This window comes from Bos javanicus, chromosome 11 (genome assembly GCF_032452875.1).
Source record: "Bos javanicus breed banteng chromosome 11, ARS-OSU_banteng_1.0, whole genome shotgun sequence".
Lineage (NCBI taxonomy): Eukaryota > Metazoa > Chordata > Mammalia > Artiodactyla > Bovidae > Bos > Bos javanicus.
Genome location: NC_083878.1, coordinates 103,887,498 through 103,912,683, shown reverse-complemented (window position 1 = coordinate 103,912,683; position 25,186 = coordinate 103,887,498). Strand labels below are relative to the sequence as shown.

The following is a 25,186-nucleotide window of genomic DNA, read 5'->3' as shown; positions in this document are numbered from 1 at the left end:
TCCAGCACTTGCTGGAGCCCCAAACCCATTCCTGTCCAAATCGTGGTTCTTAAGAGTTGCTTTAAGCCCTTTCTGCCCTCCTCAAGCCCTCAGTTCTTTGCCCCAGTGCTGTCGGCTGGACCAAGGACAGCAACTTCAGTTTTGGCCCATTGAGAACTAAGAAGGGTCTGAGATTGGGCCCACTTGCACACTAACAACTGAGCCTGTCACCATTTCCCAGAAGCTGGAAGAAGACACGGGGTTCCTGGGTCAGAGACAGAGGATGTTACAACTCTCCCCAAAGCAGCAAGCACACGCTTCACATTCCCAGGGGGGCCCTGTGCCCTCCCAGCCCCGTCCTGGTGATAGGATGCTAAAAGGTCCCCAGGGAGCTCATTTCTCCTCCAGCCTGGATTATGGAACTCCAGGAGCCTTACTTAGGCCTCTTGTCAGACCCATCTCCTGAGAACGAAACCTGCCTGGGAGGCATGTGTGCCTGGGCATGAAGATCTTATCTGTCAGCCTGTGTTCATGGCTCTGCCACCAGCATTTAGGAGGCGCCTGCATGGGGTAGGGGGCTTCCCAGGTGGCGCAGTGGTAAAGAGTCTCTGCCAACGCAGGAAACGCAGGAGACTGCGGGTTCGATTCTTGGGTCAGAAGATCCGCTGGAGTAGGAATTGTCAACCTGCTCAAGTATTCTGGCCTGCAGAATTCCATGGACCTAGGAGCCTGGCAGACTATAGTCCATGGGATCGCAAAAGGTCAAATAGGACTGAGCACACACGCAGGCGGAAGCCTTCATGGAACAGGTGCTCAATAACTAGGAGACAGAATGAAGGCGTCCAGGCAGCAGGGAACCACCTCCTGTGCCCTCCCCAGCGGTGGGTCCCGTCAGGCAACTTCCCACCTCTTTCTTCCTCCTCATCTCCTTCCAGGGTCCACTCCCAGCAGGGCATTCAGCGTGTGTGTGTGTGTGTGTGTGTGTGTGCACACGCGCACACTTGAGCCCATGTGTCGATGCCCAAAGGAAAGGGTCCCACGTGGGAGGGGTGGGCAGGGTGGGTGGGCAGGGTCCCCCAGGACCTCAGGCCGCCGGGTTCCCAGAGCAAACCCCATGGCAGGGCTGAAGCCCGGCCTCGGAGCCTGGAACCCTGCCTGCCCCTCTGCGCGGGGCTCACGCGCTGTGCTGGGCCGAGTCCCTGCCCCTCTCCTGGCCTGTTTCTTAACTGTCCCGTGAGGGCTTGGACAAGAAGTGCTCAGGAGGCTCAGGGCGCTCACTGCGCTGACTCTCCCTCCCGGGGGCTGGGGGTGCGCTGCAGGCTCTCAGCCCTCCCCACCCCTGCTTCGGGATGGGGCGTGGGGGGTGACCCACCAGGGGGGCGGGGCCTCGGGCACCCCTCCCCCTGCAGCCGCACCGCGCACGCGCGTCCCCCGCCTCCCGCCGCGCGCACCGCCAACGGCTCCTCCGGTCGTGAACGTCCTGCCGGGCCCCCCAGTCCCCTGCTCTGGGGCCTGTGTCCCCTTGAGCTCCGACTCCACCCCCACCGCAGCCAGGCTGGCCGCCGAGCGCTGGGCGGGGTGGTCCTGGAGACCAGGAGACAGGACAGTCACCGTGCAAACCCCCAGCCCTCCGTCTGGATCCCAGGGCCCGGCTGGGTGAGTCGCTGAACGCGACTCGGCAGGGAGAAGGGGAGACCACCACGTCCCCGCGTCCTCTGCCCACGTTGCTTGTCTTTCTGACAGCCCCCCAAGACTGAGGTCCAGCCTGTCCCCTAGGGCAGGCCTGGCCGGTGGCCGAGGGTCAGAGGGAGCCCATGGAGAAGGGCGCCCAGCACCCCTAGGGGTGAGAGTTGGGGGGCAGTAGCGGTTAATAGTGAGGCCTCTGGTCTCTCAGTGATTTCACCCCACTTTGTAGATGAGCAGCGGTCCCAGCACTCAAGGTCATTCAAGTCTGAGTGACCAAGTCCAGCCGTGACTGGGGCGGTCAGATCATGGCTCTTCACGTCCACTGAGCCCACACTGAGACCTTGTCCTGGGTTGGGCTCCCCCAGACAGGGGACCTCCTGAGTCCAAGCACTTTGGGTGTCTTCCTCTCCCTGCTTTGATCCCCAGCACCCTCTCCCAAGGTCAGAGGCACCGATCCCGATTTCAGTGGAGGAAACTGAGGCTCAGAGAGTCACCACAGGAGCTGGCCTGTCACGGGCTGTGACGTGGCCCCGCCGTGGGTTTGAGTCCAGGCCAACCTGGCCCCAAAGGCTGCCCTTGCACAGGAGCCTGAGGCTCTGAGCCCGGCCTTGGGGGTGAGTCCATTGTGGATGGGGGTGACGGGGTGGGGAGGAGCTTGGGAGGGTCCCTGGGGGAGGAAGGCGGTAGGGAGCCTGGGGCGGGGATGAGAGGTGCTCACCGAGGAGGGTGTCTGGACCAGACCACACAGGACTCTGAGTGTGGGGACAGGGGTCAGATGTCACTGCAGGGCAAGGGGGACAAGGTGCAGGCTGTCTGGTCAGAACCCCCACTTCTCAGCTCCTAGATTCAGAGGTGTTTTTTGGACCTGTGTTCCAGCCCGTATAGCATGGATCCCAGAGAACCTCCCAGAGTTGCGGGGGTTCTGTCTCCTCCTGTGCTCAGTGGAGGCTGTGCAGTCATCCTCCTCCTCTCAGGGAGGGGCCTGCTGCCCTGAGGGCCCAGAGAGGGCTTCTCGTCAAAGCCCTTCGGGTGCTGTCTGGACCAGAGAGGTCTGAGTGAGGGGCCTGGGGGATCAGCAGGGCATTCTGGCCCTTGTCGCTCTTCTGATGCCCAGGCTGACGTGGATGCAGGGGGTCCCTCACCTGCTGGTTGGAGAGCAGCGAGAAGCTGACGTTGCAGACCCTGAGACCCAGCCCTCTGTGCCTGAGGCTGCCAAGGGCGTGTGGAGCTGAAGACGAGGGCTGCTGGAGGCTGAGGGCCGTGGGGATGCTGAGGACGGAACGTGTACTCCTGTCCCCCAAGGAGTGGAGGATCAGCAGAGCCCAGACCCCACAGGGCGCCCCGTGCCAGCGTCCAACTCCAGGGGATTCTAGGAGCTGGGGCGTCTTGGTCCCCCCTGGGTATGGAGGGAGTGAGGCACGCTGGAACTGGGAGGGGCTGCCCCAGAGAAGGGGGGGGCAGTCATCTCCTCCCCCTGGCCACGAGGGGGCCAAGCTCACGTTGGAAAAGCTCACGATCCTCTCCGCTTGGGCCTGGAGTGCACACCAAGCACGTGGGCGCCTTCCCAGCCGCTGAGTCCAGGCCGTCATCTCCTTAGCTGATCCCAGATCCTGGAGTGGGAGCTTCTACTGGTCCTGGGCTCCATGTTGGCGAACTGGTGGCTGGATGGAAGGACCAGCTTTGCCATTGTCAGATCTGACGGACGGATGCTCTTTAGTGCCCAAGGGCATAGGCACCAGGGACCCAAGCCTGGAGGGTGTGAGGGGAGCACCCAGAGGCAGAGTCTGGTGGTGGTGGGTAGGGCCCTGTGACGGTGGGCAGTGCCCTTTGCAAACTTCAGCAAGTCCTCTTGTTTCCAGATCCCAGACAACACCTGAGGCTGTGGTCTGTGAGAGGCCAGGTCAGCCCGTCCAGGGCAGCCACCAAAGCCTGGGGGCTGGCAAGGTTCAGGGTGAAACTGTAGTCAGAGAGTGGGGGGCCATGAAAAGCAACTGGTAGCCTGGTCCACTCCAGTGTGTGACCGTTGTCTACCCAACAACACACACCTAGGGAGTTGACTGGCTGCTGTCTGGGGCTGGTGAGACAATGCCCTTGATTAGTTCAGTTCAATCACTTAGTCGTGTCCGACTTTTTGTGACCCCCTGGGCTGCAGCACTCCATGCCTCCCTGTCCATCACCAACTCCCGGAGTTTACTCAGACTCATGTCCATTGAGTTGGGGATGCCATCCAACCATCTCATCCTCTGTCATCCCCTTTTCTCCCCGCCTTCAATCTTCCCCAGCATCAGGTTCTTTTCAAATGAGTCAGCTCTTTGCATCAGGTGGCCAAAGTACTGGAGTTTCAGCTTCAGCATCAGTCCTTACAATGAATATTCAGGACTGATGTCCTTTAGGATGGACTGGTTGGATCTCCTTGCAGTCCAAGGGACTCTCAAGAGTCTTTTCCAACACCACAGTTCAAAAGCGTCAGTTCTTCGGCACTCAGCTTTCTTTATAGTCCAACTCTCACATCCATACATGACTACTGGAAACACCATAGCTTTGACCAGACGGACCTTTGTTGGCAGAGTAAAGTCTCTGTTTTTTAATATGCTGTCTAGGTTGGTCATAACTTTTCTTCCAAGGAGCGAGCGTCTTTTAATTCATGGCTGCAGTCACCATCTGCAGTGATTTTGGAGCCCAAAAAATAAAGTCTGACACTGTTTCCCCATCTATTTGCCATGAAGCGATGGGACCAGATGCCATGATCTTAGTTTTCTGAATATTGAGTTTTAAGCCAACTTTTTCACTTCCTCTTTCATCAAGAGCCCTTGATTAGACAAAGAAGAGAAAAGTAAAACCAAGGTTAGTAGAACAAAGGAAATAATGAAATCTAGAGCAAAGATAAATGGAACAGAGGAGCACTCGAGAAAATCAGTAAAGCAGTTGTTTCTTTTAAAGATTTACAAAACTGGCAAGTATGGGACAATTTTACGGAACAAGTTATTTAACCCAAATGAAATGGAAAAATTCAGGAAACACACAAACGGCCAAAACTGATACAAGAAGAAGTAGAAAGCCTGGTTAGCCTATAATAAGTAAGGAGACTGAAGCAGTGATGGAATTGTCAACAAAGCCAAGCCCAGAGCCCGGTGTTTCATCTCAAATACTTAGAATGCCAGTTCTTCCTAAACTGTTCCGAAGACAAAGGAGGGGATACTTTTAAAGTCACTGTGATGTACATGCTGTGATGCCAGCATTAACCCGATTCCAGAGTAGCCACAAGAAAAGACATCTACGGGCCGAAATCCCTTATGGATGTGTGTGTGAGTCACCCAGTCGTGTCCAGCTCTTCACGACCCCATGGACTGCAGCCCACCAGGCTTCTCTGTCCATGGAATTCTCCAGGCAAGAATACTGGAGTGGATTGCCGTCCCCTTCTCCAGAGGAACTTCCCAATGCAGGAATCGAACCCTGGTCTCCTGCATGGCAGGCAGACTCTACCGTTTGAGCTACAGGGAAGTCTTATTACGGATAGAGGTGCAAAAATCCTCAGTAAAATCCTGGCAAACAACATTGAAAGGACAATACATCGCGACCAGCCTCCCCCGACAGCTCAAGCAGTAAAGACTCTTCCTGCATCGCAACAGACACAGAAGACACGGGTTCAGTCCCTGGGTTGGGAAGATCCCCTGGAGAAAGAAATGGCAGCCCACTCCGGTATTCTTGCCTGGATAATCCCACAGACCGAGGAGCCTGATAGGCTACAGTCCATGGGGCTGCAAAGGGTCAGACACGACTGAGCCTCCAGGCCGTAGATGATCAAGTGACCCCACTGTGCAGACAGGGAGACTGGGGAGGCCCTGAGAGGCACATAGCTTGTCCAGGGTCCCGTCACTGGTGACAAGGAGGAGCTGAGTCTGAACCCATCTGTGTCCCCAGAGCCGGGCTCTGGCTGCACCCAGGCCTCCCCGTTGGTGTCACCATGCAGGGACATGGCATGAAGTGGGGGGGGGTGACCCCTCAGCAGCCCTGAGGGCCCTTGGGAGGCTAATGTTTGAGCAGGACTCCAAGTATAGAGACCCCAGGAAGTGACATCTCCTCCCTGACCATAGAGCCCAACAGAACTCGGAACCGGTAAGCAGGCGCCTCATCCTAGAGAAGCCCCTGCCCAGCTGGCTTGGCCGGAGCCCTTGATGAGCAGCGTGTCCTCCTGTGCATCCTGAGGTCCCAAGGCTGCAGCCACAGACATTGTCTGGTCATTTGCTCAGAAGAACCAAAGGTAATACAGGGAGGCCCAGGGCAGCCCAGTCCCAACCCAGCGGCCTCTGGGATCCCACGTGGGAGCCCTGTGTCCCCTCCCTGTGTGTGTGAGAGGGAGGGCTTGTGTCGGGTGGGTCTGCCCCGAGCGGGAGCAGGCTGAGGGGTCAGAGGGCCGGCTATGTTAACCCCCCAGGTGAAGGTAGCAGGAGGGAGTGTGGGGACCTGGGGACCCTCTTGGCCGAGGTTTGTACCCAGTCCTGGGGGTGGTCTCGCTTCTTCCCGGGAGCGGTCTGTGCACGATCTGGGAGCAGAAAGTCCAGGGGCGGGGAAAGCATCATCCTCGTGCGGGCAGGACTCGGGGTCCTCAGGCCGCCGGCCCGAGGAGGTGGAGGACCAGGGCACCCCCTCCGTCCCCGAGCGAGGGGCGTCCATGTGGGCGGCACAGGCTTGGGGGCGTGCCGGGGCAGGAAAGGGTCTCGAGGGCCGAGGTGGCTGGGAACATCCACCTGCACCTGCCTCCTGCAGGGGGCCCAGAGCAGCCGGACGCGCCTTCCTGTGAACTGCCTGCAGCACCGAATCCCGACCCCGGACCCTTCTCCCTGCTCCCGCCTAGAGCTTGCCTTCCCCTCCCGATTCTAATTTCTACTTTTCATTTGACATTACTTATGGTGCCTTTCAGTTGAGGCCTCACTGTCACAGCATTTAATTCTTTACACTGTACATCATGCACTTCCTAAGCATGGAGTATACTCAGTGATGCTGAGTGACCTTCCCCGTGGTTCCACTCCAGAGGAAACCCTGACCCGAGGGCTTGCTCCCTGGCCGCACTCACCTTCTGAGATGGACCGCACTGTGGATCTCCCTCAGCAGATCCATTTCTGACCTAAAGGAACAAAAGCTGCCCACTCTCCAGCCTCCCGCCCCCAGCTGCTGACGCCCAGAGTCTGCTTTCTGTCTGTTGTCTCTCCCTGCTCTGGATGTTCCTATAAACAGAATCGAGCTATAGGCACCTCTTTTATGTAGCCCACATGTTTTAAGTGGGGAGTGGTTAATTTTTTTTTAACTTGAAGTAGCATTCTTGTTAAATGAAAGGGGAATTCTAGGTGAATTAAAAATAAGGTGTAAAAATTGAAGTCTTTTTTGTAAATATCTGTACAGTCTCAGGGTGGAGACCCCTGCTCTAAGTGTGGCCCCAGAGCCAGAAGACAGAGGGAAGCGCCTGGCTCCTCCTGCGGCCAAACAGACAAACATGCAGAGAGCTGGGAGGATAGACCACGGGCCGGGACAACGTCCCTCGCATCCCAGGGCCAGAGAGTGGCTTGACACCCCTGTGGTCCCCGGATCTTGAAAGTCAGTGTTCTAAAAAGGGACAGAGGACATACCCGTGCACGGCTAAAGAGGCGACGCGCGTGGTTGGTGTACGTCTGAGACGCTCGGCCTCCGGCGAGACGGGAACGTAAATACTGGAGACAGCTGTGTCGACCCTGCACCGGCGGGTTTCCAGGCTGGTGACGACCAGCACTGGGGACAACGTGAGGAAGAGAGGCCAGCAGACCCCTGCAGGGAGGTGTGGAGGACACGCCTCTCTGGGAGAACCGTGCGTGGGACCCCAGGGCTCCACGCGTGCATCCCTTTACCTGCAGAGCGACTCCTAGGAGCCCACCCACAGGGACCCTCGGCGTGATGCGTGCACACGTGTGCCTGTGCACTTGGGGTGTCGGGGAGGATCCCAGGGGCGTGTACCCTTCTGAACCGTGGTTCCCCCAGCTGGACTCTGACCAGTCCTCTTCCTCCTCCACATTTTCTGGGGCCCCAAATCAGAATTTCCAAAGAGCCCCTGCTATGGGACGTGGGCCATTTGCCATTTTTCATTCTCAGAATCAAGCTGAACGGAACATCTGTGCCCATAAATTACTACTTCAGGAGGAACCCATGAGGTGGATTTTCTGGGTCAAAACATGCAGTTTTTACAACACTGGCGGCAGTTTCCAACACTGGCGGTCTCTGCCCACTTTGAGCCTTGCTTGGGAAAGCGGGGCCGAGGGAAAGAGAGAGACCCTGAGGGCTGAGACCTCAGGGAGGAGGCGGAGTTGAGAGAGGAGGTGATGAAGGGACCTGTGACTGACCTGCCCGGAAGGGACTGTCTCCCCCCTTGGCCCCAAACCTGGCCCTGCCCAGTGCTAGAGCTGATCTGAAGCTGGGACAGAGCTGGCTCAGGTTCAAAGGGGCTCTGCTTCTAGAACAGGAGCTGATGCAAGAGCCGGTGTCAGACTCAGCTCCGGCCCCAGGGGAGGTGTGCTAGCCGGGTCTACCTCCTAGATGGTGGAGACCTGGCCCTGCAGCTGTGCCGCAGCTACTGCCGTTCAGCGGCTCTGCCTCTGGAGCGGCCACTGAGGCCGGCGTTGACTCCTGGGCGGGCGCTGGTGTGGCTCCAGCTGACGTCATGGCGCTGAGCCGCTGCGGGTGTGGCCTGGGTGCGAGAGCTGTCCCTGGTGCTGGAGTGGGGCTGGCCTGGGGCTCACTCTGGCTCTCGTCCGGGGCTGGGGCTGGTCTCTGTGCCTCCGGCTGCATAGCCAGTCCTGGCTCACTCCATAACTGGCCCTCAGCCTGGTGGTAGAGTCGGACATAGCTCTGGCACTGGGTCCGCCTCTGGAATCGCTGTCAGGGCAGACGCTGGCCCCCCAGCAGGCGTGGAATCCGGCCCAGGAACCGAGAATAGAGCTGCCTCTGTGCCTGAAATGGCATTACACTGGGGCCAGAGCTTGGCCTAGCTCTGGGGTGGGTGCCAGAGTGTCTTCTCCCAAGCCGACACTGGCTTCTGGCAGCCAAGCTGGCCCTGGCTCTGGAGCTGGCCCTAGAGCCATGACTGGAGCCAGCTCTAGCTCTGAACCTGGTGCCGGCTCTACCTCTGAAGCCGATGCTAGAGCCGGTGCTGGAGCCGCTGCCTCCTGGGAACCTCACACTGGCTCTGTGCTGGTTCTCCTTCTAAATGGGCACTAGAACTATCACTGGGACTGGTGCAGGAGTCGGTGAGAGATCTGTCTCTATGTCTGGGGTCAGCGTGATGGCTGATGTCCAGGCTGCCTCCAGCTTGTGGGACAGCACCAGCCTTCCCGGGAGCAGTGCTGGGGCGGCAGCTGGTACTGCAGTGGGAGCCCGTCTGGCTGTGGAGCCAACACTGGTTCGAGCCCTGGAGGTGGTAACAGAACTGCCTCTGGGAGTGGGTCGGTGCTGGAGCCCGTGCGGGAAGTGACCCTGAGTCTGGAGCTCTGGAGGGGCTGGCTCCAGAGATCACCTGCGCTCTTGGGCTGCTGCTGGGAGTTGGCTGGAGTTCTGGTACTGCCCTGGAGCACTCAAGTCTCTGGGGCTCATCCTCCCGCAGGCTCTAGTGCTGGCACCGGCTCCAGAGCGAGCTCTGCTCAAGAGCTGCCAGGAGGTCTCGTTGTGTTCCCAGAGCCGTGCTGGAGCAGACCCGAGTGCAATTCCGTTGCCCTGGGATCTGGGTGGGGTCTGATCCAGACTTCAGGGCTGATGCCCAAGCTGGTTCTGGAGCTTACCGGAGTTTGGGGGCTTTCCCACTAGCTGATGTCGGAACTCGTTCTCACTCCGGAGCTGACTTTGGATCGAGTGATAGAGCTGGCTCCTGTTCTTGGCGGCACTGGCTCTAAGCCTAGAGGTGGCCCCGGGGCTCAGCTCTAGCTCTGGAGCCCGCACGACCTCTAGCTGTCGGGAGTGTGCCAGAAAGGCCTCTAGCTCCAGACCAGGCTCTGGCGCTGGGGCAAGATCAGGCGCTGGCAGTGGTACCGGCTTTCGAGCTGGCAGTCCAGCTGGTCATGGAGCCGCAAGACGACAAAAAGTTCACCAGCCTCGAGTCCATAGACTGTACATGTGTGTGTGCGCGTGCATCAAGCACACACCTTTTCTTCCCTTACCTTCTTACCACGTGGCATGAGGTAGAATGTACGACTTACCCACAGTAGTTACCCTTACTTCCCAGTGCTTAAGTTGCTGGGCGTCGAGGAGAGACGAGCAAGCCTCCCGCCAGCATGCTGCGTGCCCTGGGGAGCGGGTCTGTGTGTTTGAGTCGCACCCGGGACCTGTGTTTTGTTGGGAAGAGTTGCTCACTTACTGTCCTCACTCCGAGACTCAGCACGGCTCCAGCAGAGCTGTGGGTCCCACGTCAGGAGAGGGCGGGCTGAAACGGTGGTCTCACCTCATTCGGTCAGACTGGTGATTTACTCCACATGTGTTGCACAGGTGTGCCTGACGTGTACAACTGACTGCCTTCAAGAAAAGAAGTGAAAAGAGTGAGTGTTAGTCCCTCAGTCGTATCCAACTCTTTGTGACCCCATGGACTGGAGTCGGCCGGGCCCCTCTCTCCATGGGATTCTGCAGGCAAGAACACTGGAGTGGGCTGCCATGCCCTCCTCCAGGGGATCTTCCTGACCCAGAGATCAAACCTAGATCTCCCGCGTTGCAGGTGGATCCTTTACTGTCTGAGCCCCCAGGGGAGCCCAAGTAAAGAAGATTACTGTCAATAATGTGGGTGGGCATCCTCAGTTGAAGGCCTTACGAGCAAAAAGTAAGGTTTCCCGGACAAAGAGGTCTGCTTCCAGACGGAGCATCTAGACGCCTGCAAGCCTGGCCTGCAGACTTTGGACTTCTCCGCCCACCGATGCACATGAGCCAACACGTTAAAATCAGTTCTCACTCTCGGTACACATCCACACATGCGTGTGTGTGCACACAGGTGTGTCCTGGTGGAGGGCCCTGACACGCACTGTCCTTCCTGCTCCCCCGTTACTATCACTGTTCTCTGAGGCCTTGGACTCAACGCCCAATGGCCTGCAACCATGGTGTTGCCTTCTGGGCTCCACCAGCACTGCCTGGGGTTATGAGCAGAACTGAGCTGACGCTGTCCTGGATGAAGACACACGGATGACTCCCAAAGCTCGCTTACTCGTGACAAGTCAGAACGTGGTCAGAGAGCTTATACTCGTGAGGTCAGCCGATGACATGTCAGACTCCTGGAACAGAAAGGCGGACAGGTAAGGGCTCAGGGAAATAAACTAAACCCAAGATTTTTCAGAATGCAGACTTCCCCAACAGGAAGGTCTGCTCAGAATATGTTACCATCCCTTTAACACAAGGCTTTGCCTGGCCACCGTCACCTTTCGGCACACAGCTTAGTCCATGCTGTTTCCTGCACAACGCTGTCCTCTGATGCCCAGCATTCTCACTCTACAGTTTAACAGAAGAGGCAGTCGTGTGTGTGCAGGCGAAAGGAGCCACCACCCCGGGAATCGTCAGTCATGTCTGAACTTCGAGCTTGTCTGTTTGAATGTCTCTTGTTTGGGGTGTCCAGTAGGCTGGCCCAGCCCCAGTCACACAGCAGCCAGGGCAAGGATCACAGGACCAAGAGACCTACACGAGGCCTTCAGCCGTCTTGCAGCGAGTGTTTAGTTGAGATTCTGATTTGCTTCCAGGGAGGTTCTGGGTTTGGTGAGGGAGAAAGAGGAAGACGGAGGCAGATGATTTCATGGCTTAAAAGGTGCTGTGAGAGCTTTTCCCACTAAGTGCAGAAAAGCTATTTGACAAAACCCAGCACCCTCTCATGAGAAAAGCACTCAAGAAACTAGAAACAGAGGGCATTTCCAGAGGACGTCCCGCAGCTCACGTCACACGTCACACTCGGTGGGGAGGACTGGAGCCTCCCCCAGGGGGCAGGAAAGAGGAACAGGAACCAGTCCCGCCAGCTCACTGCCGCACTTCACTGGAGGCTTCAGCCTCGTCCATCAGGTAAGAAAAAATAAAGGCGTCTAAGCTGGAGAGGATGAAGCAAAACTATTTCTGTTTGCAAATTTCATGACCACGTACGTAGGAAATCACAGAGAATACCCAGGAAAACTATCAGAACTAATAAACCATTCAGCAAGGTTTCAGGACACAGTGAAAGTGTGATAGTCACCCAGTCGTGTCCTACCCTTTGTGACCCCATGGACTGCAGCCTGCCAGGCCCTCTGTCCATGGGATTCTCCAGGCGAGAATACTGGAGTGGGTTGCCATTTCCTTCTTCAGCAGCATGCAGGATAAACAGCACAAAATTCAATTGCATCGGAATGTCAACAGGGGCAGCCACAGTGGAAAACAGAAAACAGTATGGAAGTTCCTCAAAAAATTAAAAATGTGTAGAATTACTGTGTGGTCCTGCAACCCCAATTCTGGGTGTTTATCCAGAGGAAATTAAAGCACTAACCCAGAAAGATATCTACAGCCCGTGTTCACTGCAGCACTGCCTACTGTAGCCAAGATACAGAAGCAACCTCAGCATCCACTGATGGGTGGATAAAGAGGACGTGGTGTGTGTGTAATGGGATATTATTTAGCCATAAAAGAAGGAAATCCTGCCACTTGCTGTAACATGGATGAACCTTGAAACAAGTTGAAGTGAAGTGAAGTTGCTCAGTTGTGTCTGACTCCTTGCAACCCCATGGACTGTAGCCTGCCGGGCTCCTCTGTCCATGGGATTTTCCAGGCAAGAATACTGGAGGAGGTTGCCATTCCCTTCTCCACGGGATCTTTCCAACCCAGGAATTGAACCCAGGTCTCTGGCATTGCAGACGGATTATTTTCCAGCTGAGCCACCAGGTAAGCCCAAGAATACTGGAGTGGGTAGCCTATCCCTTCTCCAGTGGCTCTTCCTGAGCCAGGAATCACACTGGGGTCTCCTGCGTTGCAGGAGATTGGATTTTTTTGATTCTTTATCAACTGAGCTACCAGGGAAGCCCTGTGCAAAGTGAAACAAGTTAGAGAAAGACAAATACCATATAATCCACTTATATTTGGAATCTTAAAGAAAAAACATAAGGGCTACTAGATACAGAGAACAGAATGGTGGTTACCAGAGGTTGGGGCTAAAGGGGCCGAGCTGGGTACACACTTCCATATATCTAAAATAAGTGAGTCCTGGGGACGCAGCGTACAGCGTGGTGACCGCAGTTCACAACACTGGACTGAATATTTGAAAGTTGCCCAGAGAGCAGATCTTGAAAGTTCTCATCAGAAGGGAAAAACTGTGGAACTATGTGAGGAGGTGGGTGTTGACTGGGGTGACCACTGGGCAGTATATACAAATATCAAATCATTGTCTTACACACCTGAGACTAATACACTGTTTTATGTCAATTTAAAAAATCAACCATGGGCTTTCCTGGGGGCTCAGTGGTAAAGAATCCGCCCTCTGATGCAGGACACACGGGTCTGACCCCTTATCTGGGGAGATCCCACATGCTTCAGAGCAACTAAGCCGTGCTCTCGAGCCGGGGCCACAGCTGCGGAGCCCAAGTGCAGCAACCACGGAAGCCCGCGTGCCGGGGGCCACAGCTGCTGAGCCCAAGTGCAGCAGCCACGGAAGCCCGCGTGCCTAGAGCCTGCGCTCCACGGCAAGGGAGCCACTGCAGGGAGAGGCCTGCGCACCGCAGCTGGAGGGAAGCCCGCGCAGCAACCAAGGCCAGCACAGCCGAAGATAAACTTTAGAAAATCAACTGTATTTCTATAGAGGAACACACTCTGACAATGAATATAAGAAAGCAACTTCACTTACAATAACATTCAAAAGGTTAAAATATTCATAAATCAATTTAGTGTCCAAAGTATTAAGACTTGTATAATGAAAGCTGCAGCACATTATTGGAAGCAGTTGAAGGCCAAAATAAATAGAAGGACATCCCATATTCATGAGTCAAAAGACTTTATGCTATTAAGACGGCAATACTTCACAAAGGGAACTACAGGCTCAATGCGATCCACAGCAAATCTCAGCTGCCTTCTTTCTTTTTCTTTTCTTTTTTTGTTGCAAACATAAACAAGCCAATGCTGAAATCCATTTGGCAATGCAAGGAACACAGAACAGCCAGAACAGTATTGAAAACGCAGAGCAAAGATGGAGGACTCGACTTCCCAATTTCAAAACTCTTATGAAGACAGTGTGGCCCCGGCATAAAAATAGATACACAGAAATAGAAACATAACGAAATAGACATAACAAAACAGACACACAGACCCTCGGGACAGAGCTGAGAGTCCGGAAACAAGCCTGCATGTCTCGACTCAGGTTTTGATGAGCGACCAGACAATTAAGTGGGGAAAAAATAGTTTATTTGATCAAATGGTATTGGGACAGCCAGGTACATACACGCGAAGGCGAAGGAAGAAACTGGACTCTTCCTTACAGCCTCACAGAGACTGACTCAAAACAGATCAAACAGCGACACGTGAGACAAAACTAGCAAACTCTTAGAGGAAAACATGTGGGGATAAAGCATCTTGACCTGAGTTAGGGAATGGTTTCTTGTATATGACAAGCACAAGTATTAAAAATTATTTGGATTTCATTAAAATTTAAAATGTGCATTAAAAGACAATATCACTAAAATGACAACCTGCTGAGTGGGACAAAACCTCAGCTAACCATATATAAGAGACTTGCATGTAGAATATATAGTAAATGCTCACAACTTGATAATAAAAAAACTAATAACCCAATTTTTTTAAATGGAGAAAGGAGGTGAGTAGACGCTTCTCCAAAGAAGATATACACGTGGCCAATAAGCACATCAAAAATGCTCAACATCCTCGGGAGGGAAGGCAGACCAAAACCACAGTCGACGAGATACCATTCCACATCCACTCAGTCGACTCCTCGGCCCCAGGGACCGCAGCCCGCCAGTCTCCTCTATGCATGGGATTCTCCAGGCAAGAACTCTGGAGTGGGTTGCCGTTTCCTCCTCCAGGGGATCTTCCTGACCCAGGGATGGAACGCAGGCCTCCTGCACTGCAGGCGGATTCTTTACCACGAGCCACCAGGGTAGCCCTCACATCCACCAGGATGGTTTGATTAAAAGGACAGATATGGGAAGGGTGCAAGGATGTGTAGAAATTGGAATCCTCACATGTGGCTGGCAGAAATACAAAATAGTGCGGCCCTTTGGAAGACAGCCTGGTGATGCTTCAAAATTTGAAGGGTTTCCATATGATCTAGCATTTCTACTCCTAAGAATACGCCCAAGAGAAATAAAAACAGATGAACAGCTCGCATGCAAATGTTCATAGCATGGTTGTTCAGAACAGCCAGAGGCAGAAACAGCCCAAACAGTCCATCCTCTGACGAGTGGACAAGCAAAGTATGGTAACTCTACGCAGTGGAACAGTGTTTGGCAAAACAATGAATTATTGATACATGCCACAAACATAGATGAACCTTTGACGTCGGGCTACATTAAAGGAGCTGTCACACAAAGCCACACGTTGTACTATTCTATGTCTGTGAAAAGTCCAAAAGAGAGATAAAAAGTAGGTCAATGGCTGTCTAGGGCTGTGAGGATAAGAGAAATGGGGGGTGACTGTTAACAGGCCCGGGGTCTTCTTTGAGGTGGTGAAAACACCTGCTATCACAGTGCTGGTTGCACAGCTCTGTGGATGCACTAAAACTCTCTGGATCATACGCTTAAAGAGCTTCCAGGTGCGCTAGTGGGAAAGAATAGAGAGATCCCTGGGTCTGGAAGATCCCCTGGAATGGCTACCCATTCCAGCATTTGTGCCTGGAAAATTCCTTGGGCAGAGGAGTCTGGCAGGCTACAGTCCATGGGGTCGCAGAGTCAGACACGACTGAGCACATGTATTTTAAGTGGGTGGATCATGTGGCATGTGAGTTATATCTCAGTAAAGCAGGTTTTTTATTTATTTTTTTTTTTTAAAAGTAATTTTCTTCCCATTCAACTTGGAGATGTATCATGGTCACAGGATAAGCAGGGCTGGGCACTTGCTACAGCCTCGAATGCTGGCCTGCCCCAAGAGTATGGGCCACAGCCCCTTAAACCCCACCCAGAGGAAACAGGGGAAGACACCCTCAGAGGGAGAGACTGGGGGATGCTCCAGCCAGCAGCTCGGCATGAGCGCGTGCCCTGACCCTCCCAGGTTAAAAAAGGTTAAAAGAGTCTCTTGGCAAGAGGACAGGGCAGAAATTTTATCTTTGTGGTTTTGACACAGCTAATACACATGCGAAGTGCATCAAAAGGGAGAGACGTGAGCAAACGTGGTGACGACATGTACCACGGTGCAGATCAAGACGCTGAGGCTGGCTTACAAGACTTGTCCAGATGGGATTCAACACTAGGACTTGGAATTCATGAGTCTTTCAGAGACTGACTCACTGGTATGAGACTCAGGGGACTACTAAGCGGGTTGAACACAAACCCTCCCAAGAGATGAGTCAAAGTGTCCAGAGGTCAGAAACAAACTCTGGTGACATGCGAGGAGCAGCACGTGGGTGGTGATCGTTTAACGGGACTTTCCGTGACACACGGGTATAAACGACCTTCACTGGACTAACTCACCTTAGAGCTGATCCTCTCTGGTTTGGGCGTTTACTAGCCTATAACTTTTAAAGAAAAAACCCATTTGTATCACCTGTGTCACAGCTTAAAGAACATTTGGTAACAACATCATCAGCTGTCAGAGCTGCGAGAACCTTTGGAAATCACCTAGCCCCACTGTCCCAACCCATTTTACAGATGAAGACATCGAGGCCCAGGGAAGGTGACTGACCCAAGGACACACTGGGAGTTTCTCTGACATCTGGTCCAGGGCCCTTTCTGAGGAACTGTGGGAAAACTCTCCTATCTTAGATTTAAAATTTTTTAGAATATGAGTCTTTCAAAGAAAGCTGCCTTTTTTTTTTTTTAACCATGAAGCGATCCTCAAGCAAGATTTGAAAGGTAACAAGTTTTCATATCACTTTAAGGAAAAGTCCAGGTGTGCATTTTCTCCAAAGAGTAAAATGTGGAATCACTCTCTCTCCCTGACACAGAAATAAAACCGGTAACTGGAGAAGAGGAAATGAGAGCACAATGGCCGTGTTCAGTTCAGCCCCAAACAGATCTGCGCAAAATGACTGGAGCGCTGCCCGTGGCCCCTAGAGTCAACCCACAGGGAAGTGCCTCAACTCCTAACAGAAGACGCATAAAGGAGCCAAGACACGTGTGTGTCTCCTCAGCCAGGCACATCACCCTGGGCACCGGCGTGCCCCTGCTGCAAGGGCCACGATCCCCAGAAGTGGGCGGGACGGGGGTGGCGGATCCCCGCTCCCTGGGGTACCCTGGCTCAGGGTCCCGGCTCCGTCACTGGGGTGACAGGGGTCTCCAGCTCACCTTCCGGCATGTCCAGCTCATCCCCCCTTAGACAAAAAAAAAGCAGAACTTGACCGCACGGGATCAGGGACGCAGCGCCAAAAGTTCGTGGTCCTCCCGGCGCCGCAATCCAGTCTGGCAGGTGAGGGGCCCCGAGGGAAAAGTCCGAGTCTTTCGTTCAGAGGCCAGTCTCTCCTGGCATCCGACACACCTCTGAAACGGACGTGGGTCCCCGGCCGCTCCAAGATCAGGGGCTCCCGGTTCTCGGCAGACAGGTGTCACCCCGAGCTCCGTCCTCCAGCCCTTAAGAGCGCTTCAAACGCCGCAGCGGACGCGGGGCTCGCAGGGCAGTGCGGGGTCTAGGGACCTGGCGCACGGGGAGCCGTCGGTGTTGCCCGAGCACGCGCTGTCCGCGGGCCCGGGCGCGCGCCTCGCGGTGGACCCGACGCCCGAAGCCCTGCTCTGGGCGCACCCGAGTCCCCGGTTGGAGGGAGGCTCGTGAGCCCCACCCGGCGGGGAGAGCCCCGTCCGCATCCAAACTGGGCCGAGCAGGTGCAGGTCCACCACCAGCCGAGAGGGACGGCTGGGAAACTGAGGCCAGAGCAGGCAGGGTCTGCCTGGGGCCACGAGGCACCACCAGGTGGGCAGAGTCCAGAGAAAAAGAGGGGGCTCTCGCCTCCCAGGTCTTCTCTAGGATGAGTCCCTCAGCTCTTGCAAGACCCCTGCCCACCCCTCCCAAGTGGGATCCGTTCCTCGGGGCGTCCCTGCAAGGGCGTAGGTGTGCACACGTACACACCAACACACACACTCACTCACTGCCCTGCCAGGGGTCAGAGGGGAGTGCACGCAGAGGAGCTGAGAAGGATGAGATGAAAGAGCTTGGGGGCAGCTCTGCCAGGGGGCAGGGGCATTCTGTATCCTAGCAACATTCTCGGCCCCTAGCATGGGGAGGGGAGACGCCAGGCTGCTGGTAGGTGGTCCCCACGCTTCTCAGGAAACTCCTTCAGCTGGCTGTCCACAGGGCTCCTCTAGAGGACGGGGCTCTGCGATCTTGTGTCCATCGCTCTGAGCATATAAATGAGTATGAACCCCCTAGAATGTTGGGGGGAGCAGAGAAGACCCCATTCTTTCTCTGAAATTGGGGTTCTTGACAAGGTGACGCCAAGGCTGGCACAGCTGGAGAAGTATCACTCGGTTTTCCATTGATGACCACCTGTACTTTGGGGGTCCTTCGGGTCGTCCATGGAGACTGCAGGTCCTATCTCTCTGGCCCCTGGGGCCCAGGAGAGCTGGCGTTGCTTCACTGTGTGGATCAGCGGAACCTCTCTGAGCAGGGGCGCCTGCCTTCCCATCCTCTCCCCCGCCAACTGCCCAGGGTGAAACGAGGACTCAGTGCCAAGCCACAGACAGCAGTCTGTGGGCAGGGCAATGACCCTCATGTTAATAAATTGCGTCCTCAGTGTTGTGGTCCCTGCTCAGGTAGGGAAAGAATTGCCAGACAAGAGACAGGGTGAGACAGAATAGAGCTGATTAGAGAAAGAGTTGTGTTAGGACGGCGGGCCTCCTGACAGAGCCAGCGACCGTCAGAGATCATCTGCCTGTTTGTTTGTTTGTCTTAAATTCTATTTTTAAAATCAGAGGATAATTGCAACATTGTGATGGCTTCTGCCGTACATCAACATGAACTGGCTGTGGGTTTGCACACGTCCCCTCCTTCCTGAACCCCCTCCCACCTCCCTCCCCACCCCACCCTTCTAGGCAGTCACAAGGCACTGGCTTTGGGGTCCCTGCGTCATGCAGCCACCTCCCACTGGCTGTCTGCTTTACGTGTGGGAATCTATATGTTTCAATGCCCTTCTCTCAGATCATCCCGCCCTCTCTTTCCCCTACTGTGTCCAGGCAGGGAACAAAGGAACGGGTCAGGAATCTTGCGAGTCATTTGCTGATTGGGTGAGGTACGTATAATTTCCTTATATGGGGAAGGAGGAGAACAGGACGGCCTTACATGAGACAAAAATGGATAAGCCATACTGTCCAGGAGGGCTCAAAACTCCTCAGCAGTTGCAACCTGGTGGAAAGGGCGATGGGGGTCTGGCGCTTTCTGTTCTGCGCGGGCTCAGTGAAGCTGAGGAGCAGTGATTCTGACCGCCGGGAACACTGCCGGCCTTGGTCACTGGGAGCTGAGCGAGCTTGACCTGGGACCACTGCTCATCTATAAAGTGGGTGAAATCACAGAGTTCCCAGAGGGCCCCTGATGACAGTAAGTGCCCCAATACACCCTCATCTGGGTGGTGGGCTTCCTCCGGCCCCCACCTACACCAGCTCGGGCTGCATACAACTTCTGCCTGGGGTCCTGTGAGAGACGAATGTGGGGGTGGTGGGAAAGGGTGGAGAAAGAGGAGGAGGGGCCCCAGACCTTCTCCCTGCCCTGACCGGGTGTCTATTGCCCCCTGCGGGTCCCCCTGACCCAGCCATGCCCTGAGCTGGACCCTGGGATGGAGTCTGGTGACCAGCAGAGCTGGAAGGGGTAGATTCAGTGACCCTCGGGCCCCCAGATGTCCAACCCAGCCAGCCCAGCGTGCTGCAGCCCACCCATCCGGGAGGGTGGGCTCAGGGCCCAGGGAACTTGGGCGGCAGGGGGGGCCCCGGGGTGGGGAGAGTGGGGGGTGGTAGAGGGGGGCGGTGATCACAGAGCTGTTAGCAAGCGTCAGGACACACGACCAGAGGCGCATGTGCGCTGTGGGCGGGGTCACGTGCCCGCACCCTCCGGGATCTCTCGCAGACTCTTGGCCATGATCGTGAGGCCCGGCCGACAAGCAGGAGGGAGGCCAGTATGACCTCGAGCGAGTGCCACTACACCCGTCCAGAGGAGAGAGCCTGGGTGCGTCCTCGAGGAGCTGGGCTGAGCAGGTCCCCGTCCAACTTGCCATGAGGCCCCGGCCCGGGAGATGGGCAGAGTCTAGAAGGACAGGATTGGTTCCCACTTCCCCAGCCGGCCTCACCCCTCTCCGGGGGTTTCCTCTGGGGTGAGAGCTCCTCAGGTCCTGGAGGACCCCTGCCACCCCTCCCATGGGGGCCAATTCCTCTGGGCGTCCCCACGAGGGCGCAGGTGCACGTGTGCACACACACGCTCACACTCACTGACTGTCCTGCTGGGAGTCAGAGGGGTGTGCACGGGGGGAGGGACAGGGGTGAGGAGGAGGAGGCTGGGGACAGAGACAGTGAGCCCCCAGCAGCATGCCCGGCCCACAGCACGGGAAGGGGGTCGCCAGGGTGCCCACTGGGCCATCCCTAGAGAGGCCTGGGGAAGACAGGGTCTGGGGTTCTGTGTCCAGCACTCTGGGCACCGGGAGCTAGGATGAGGCTCCTCCCCAGTGTGGAGGGGCTGCAGGAGAGGAGGCCTCAGCTTACTCCCCCGTAGAGGGGGTGCTTAGACAGGGTGGTCCTGGAGGCCCCATAAGATTGCGGGAGAGTCTGTTGGCCTTGATCCTCTGTCTGTGACCCACTGTGCTCCGAGTCCTTGGAAAAAGCTTTCTGCTCCCTGAGGTCCTTCTGAGCAGGGGGCAGCCTGGGGACGTGGGGGACTGGGGACCCAGGGGCGCAGAAGGGGGGACCAGGGACAAGACCCTCCTTGTGGCCCCTGGGGTCCTCATTTGCACCCCTGGTTGGGGTGAGGAGGCCTCCGGAGTGACCTGAGCACGGGGACAGTGGAGGGGGAGGCGGCAAGGGAGGCGCTGGGGTCCCTCTCGCCCAGGAGCGGGCAGGCTCTGCTCCTTCGGGGGTGGGCCCTGGTGGAACCACTGCCTTGCTGAGTTTCTGTCATGCCCCGCCAGGCTCCTCTGTCCGTGGGGCTTTTCGGGTGAGAGTATTGAGGGGGCTGCCTTTTCCCTTCTCCAGGGGATCTTCCCAGTGTGTGTCCTGCATCACAAGCGGATTCTTTACCCGCTGAGTGGTCGGGGAACCTGGACCCCAAACAAGGGATTTGGTCTCTGCTTTTCCTGCCTGGGCTGCAGTGCTGGAGATGACCACGAGGGGGCGGGCAGTGCCCACTCTGCTCCGTGGAGGATAGCCCAGGGTCATTCTGGGCATCCCCCTGCCTCTGACTCAACAGGCACCTTTTATTGTTAGTCTCCAGGCCCACAGTGTCAGCTGCTCAGAGGCGGGAGGGGGCTCTGAGACCCTCTGTTGATGGTTCAGCTACTGCCTGGGGGTGGTGCTGACACGACAGATGGTTCCTGCCCTGCAGGAGCTCACGGCCTGGAGGGGCAGGTGGGCGAGAGCAGGAGAGCAAGTCCACGTGAGAGAAGAGCTCCAGGGAACTGAGTCAGGGTCCTGGGGGAGGGCCGGGAGCCCTGGGGGTCTACAAGGCTCCACGGGACACCGATGCCATGACCAGAAAGATGGGGGCGGCCAGCCCTGCACGCTCGGAGCAGCGAGCTGGGGGCGGCGGTGGAGTGGGGGTTGGTCAGAGACTCGGAGGGAGGAAGAGATTTTGGCCAGAGGGCAGGTGAGGTGGGAGCTGGGGTGGCCGGAGATGGAGGGGGAGGGGAGGAGGGGGAGGGCAGACCTGGGCCTGGACAGATGTCCTGGGGTCTGTGCCCTGTGATGGCATTCCCCTCACTTCCAAGAGCAAGGGGCTTCCCCCGTGGCTCAGCGGTAAGGAATCCTCCTGCAATGCAGGAGCCACAGGAGACAGGAGTTCGATCCCTGGGTCAGAAAGATCCCCTGGAGGAGGGCATGGCAACCCACTCCAGTATTCTTGCCTGGAGAACCCCATGGACAGAGGAGCCTGGTGGGCTACAGTCCTCGGGGTCACAAAGAGTCAGAGATGACTGAAGCGACTGAGCACGCACACCCACGAAGGCAATCCCTGACCCTCACACAGCGTCTGTGTGAAATGCAGGCTCCGCTCAGATGGGGACCTCTGCCCCGAGGCTGCCCAGGAGGCTAGGCTGTGGTCCCAGATGAGGCTCCATCAGGGCGGGTCTGTCTCTGAGGCCATCGGTGGACTCCGTATGGATGGGGGTTCAAGTCTTTCCTGTCTGTGGGCCGGGACCCAATGTCAGTTCTTTGTACTGGAGCCTCAGGGCACCTCATAACCTCTGATCCTGCCTCTCCAGAACACTGCATCCGAGACAGGGAGACAGAGACAGGAGAGAGGAACCCTAACCCTAACCCAGGAGGAGGGACCAGGCAGAGTCCCAGACTTTGCATTAGTGAGTCTTGGAAATGACAGCCCATTGCTTTTGCCCGATTCTGTTCATTTGAACCCAGTCCCAAAGCCCCTCCACCCTCAGGGAGGAATCACACAGGATGTGGGCCTGGAGGCGGGGATGCTGGGGGCTGTCATGGGGCTCACCATCCACAGGTAGAGGGGGGACAGGAGGACCTTACCCACTTAGTACTCATCTGTGGGGTAAAGACTGAAGCTAACGGAAAGGCAGGGGGCAGAGGATGAGATGTTACCTAGCATCACGTACGCAATGGACACGAACTCTGGGAGACAGTAGAGGGCAGAGGAGCCTGGCGTGCTGCAGTCCATGGGGTCGAAAAGGTCAGACGCAACTTCGTGGCTGAACAACTACTGCAAGGAGAGTAAATGTAAGAGAATGAACTCAAAGGAATTAAGAATTAAAGAAGAAAGCCTTCCCACCCCAGCAGGCAGTGCCCCATTCTCACCCCACCCACCCCTCGTGTGCCCTGAGCCATGGTGGGGGAGGAAGATTCCAGGGCATGTGCTTTTCCGGAACCTGGTTTCCCCTGGTGGACATCGGCCAGTCCATCCGCTTCCTCTTCTGAATTTTCCGGGGCCCCTGAATCGTGTAAATATTGAGTACCTTTCTGATTCTTCTCTCCCATCGCTGTGAAGGGAACAGGTGAGTCCATAAATCTTTGTTTAGCTCAAACCCCCAGAAGGGAGACTCTTGGTCTAAGGCAAACATGATTTTAACAGTGGTCAGGGTTTCCAAAGTCTGAGGTCTTCTTGGCCACTCTGAGCCTCATTTGGGAAAGCAGGGGTCCACATGCTGGGGCTGAAGACCCGAGGAGGGCAGCCGACAGGCTCGGCCTGCAGTGAAGGCAACCCAAGGCCAGAGACCACTGCTGCCGCCGCCCACCCCAGGGCTTGGCCTTCTGCTGCTGGTGGCCTATGTGCAGCTCAGAGGCAGAGCCTGAGGGTGAGAGGGGAGGGTCAGGGGGCGTAGAGGGGGCGGGGTGGGGACGCAGGGAGCAGCCCCCAGAGGCTGATGTTGGGCCAGGAGCAAGCACGGGGCCCCACCCCACCCCGGGCCCCAGTTTCCAGAGCTCCAGCTCAGACTAGTAACCCCGCCTAGGCCTGGGGGGGCACCTAGGGTGCTGAGCTGGGGTGCGGCAGAGCCGGGTGACCCTCCTCTGCCCCCCCAGGAGCTGTTCAAGAAGGTGGTCCCCTCCCACTGCCTGGGCTCCAGGAGGGCAAGGAGCACCTGGCCCCCACCGTCCGCACCACCGCCACCCGGTTCAGAAGCGTGGCCCACCGGGTCATCACCTCCTGCCTCCGGGACCGGAGCGTGTCGGCCCGCCACAGGGCCAGGGTGGTGGAGCACTGGATCCCAGGGGCCAGGGCATCCCGAGAGAGGGCCCAGGAACCCCTCTCCAGTTCTGGAAGCTTCCTGTCCTTGGAGAATTGGGTCTGCAGCTTGCCAGCTGGTCACTGTGGCTGCTGGGTGGGTAGGAGGGGAGGGGTCCTTCCGTCCCAAAGCCAGCTCAGCCTGCCCCCACGAAACCAGGCCCCACCGCTCACTGTGTGTGCACCGTGCTTCAAGGGGAGGGCACCCCATCTGCCCAGGAACGCGGTGCCACTGGAGCGCTCTCGGTTAAGTGGCCCGAGGGGCTGCCCTGGGAGGCAGGTCTGGGACTCCCCACTCTGGCCCCAATCACAGAGAATCCTGTTAGCGACACTTTTCACAGCCGTGTGGCCCAAATTGGCCGTAACCTGTGAGCTTGTGAGAGTCTCAGGAAGATGAATCCATGGTGGGTGCTCCTTGACCCCACCTCAAGGCTTCCCCAGCGCCCCCGGGCAGCCCCCATCCCAAGTCAGAGCCAACACCGAGGTGACCCCTCCTGAGCGGGGCTTGACGGACGTCTCTACACTGTAGGAGGGTGAAGAAGGCTTTCGCAGGACCTCAGACCCACCCTGGGGGCAGGGGCTCCAGGGGGCTGTGGCAGAGGAGCAGCACAGCCAAGCCTCCCAGAAAGCGGAGGCCCTTCCGCGGGGGACAAAGAGCTGGCCCCAGGGTAGGGACGCGCGTGGGTGGGGCAGTCCCTACGGCAGGCGTTAGTTATCAAGTGCCTCTGGGCTTCGAGCTTCCCTACTGGCTCAGATGGTAAAGAGTCTGCCCGCACGGCAGGAGACCGGGTTCGATCCCTGGGTCAGGAAGATCCCCGGAGGACACGCACGCTGGTGCTTTTGTTGTTGCTCAGCCGTGTCCGACTCTTCTCGACCCCGCGGGCTGCAGCACGCCAGGCCTCCCTGTCCATCACCATCTCCTGGAGTTTGCTCAAACCCATGTCCATCGAGTCGGTGATGCCATCCAACCGTCTCATCCTGTCGTCCCCTTCTCCTCCTGCCCTCAATCTTTCCCAGCATCAGGGTCTTTTCCAATGAGTCAGCTCTTCGCATCAGGTGGCCAAAGTGTTGGAGTTTCAGCTTCAACATCAGACCTTCCAATGAATATTCAAGATTGATTTCCTTTAGAATGGACTGGTTGGATCTCCTTGCTGTCCAAGGGGCTCTCAAGAGTCTTCTCCAACACCACAGTTCAAAAGCATTAATTCTTCGGCGCTCAGCTTTCTTTATGGTCTAACTCTCACATCCATACATGACTACTGGAAAAACCATAGGCTTGAGGAGACGGACCTTTGTCTCTGCTTTTTAATACACTGTCTAGGCCAGTCATAGCTTTTCTTTCAAGGAGCAAGCGTCCAAGTGTTTTGCAGAAGCTAGCTCGTGCTGTCCCGCCGCCCACGGAAGGCAGGTCCCACCCTGCCGTCGGAGGTGCGGGGGCCGCGCGAGGATCGCCCCTACCCCGGGCGCTGCTGGCCAGAGGACGCGAAAG

General features: G+C 56.6%; 1 long non-coding RNA gene across 1 annotated transcript; it reads left to right on the top strand.

Annotated features, from left to right (window-relative positions):
• Positions 1–1,371: 1,371 nt before the first annotated feature.
• On the top strand, positions 1,372–7,040 carry LOC133257738 (uncharacterized). Its single transcript, XR_009739680.1, has 5 exons — positions 1,372–1,635; positions 2,092–2,279; positions 2,780–3,065; positions 5,760–5,926; positions 6,433–7,040. It is a non-coding gene; the product is annotated as an uncharacterized LOC133257738 (long non-coding RNA).
• The last annotated feature ends 18,146 nt before the right edge of the window (positions 7,041–25,186 follow it).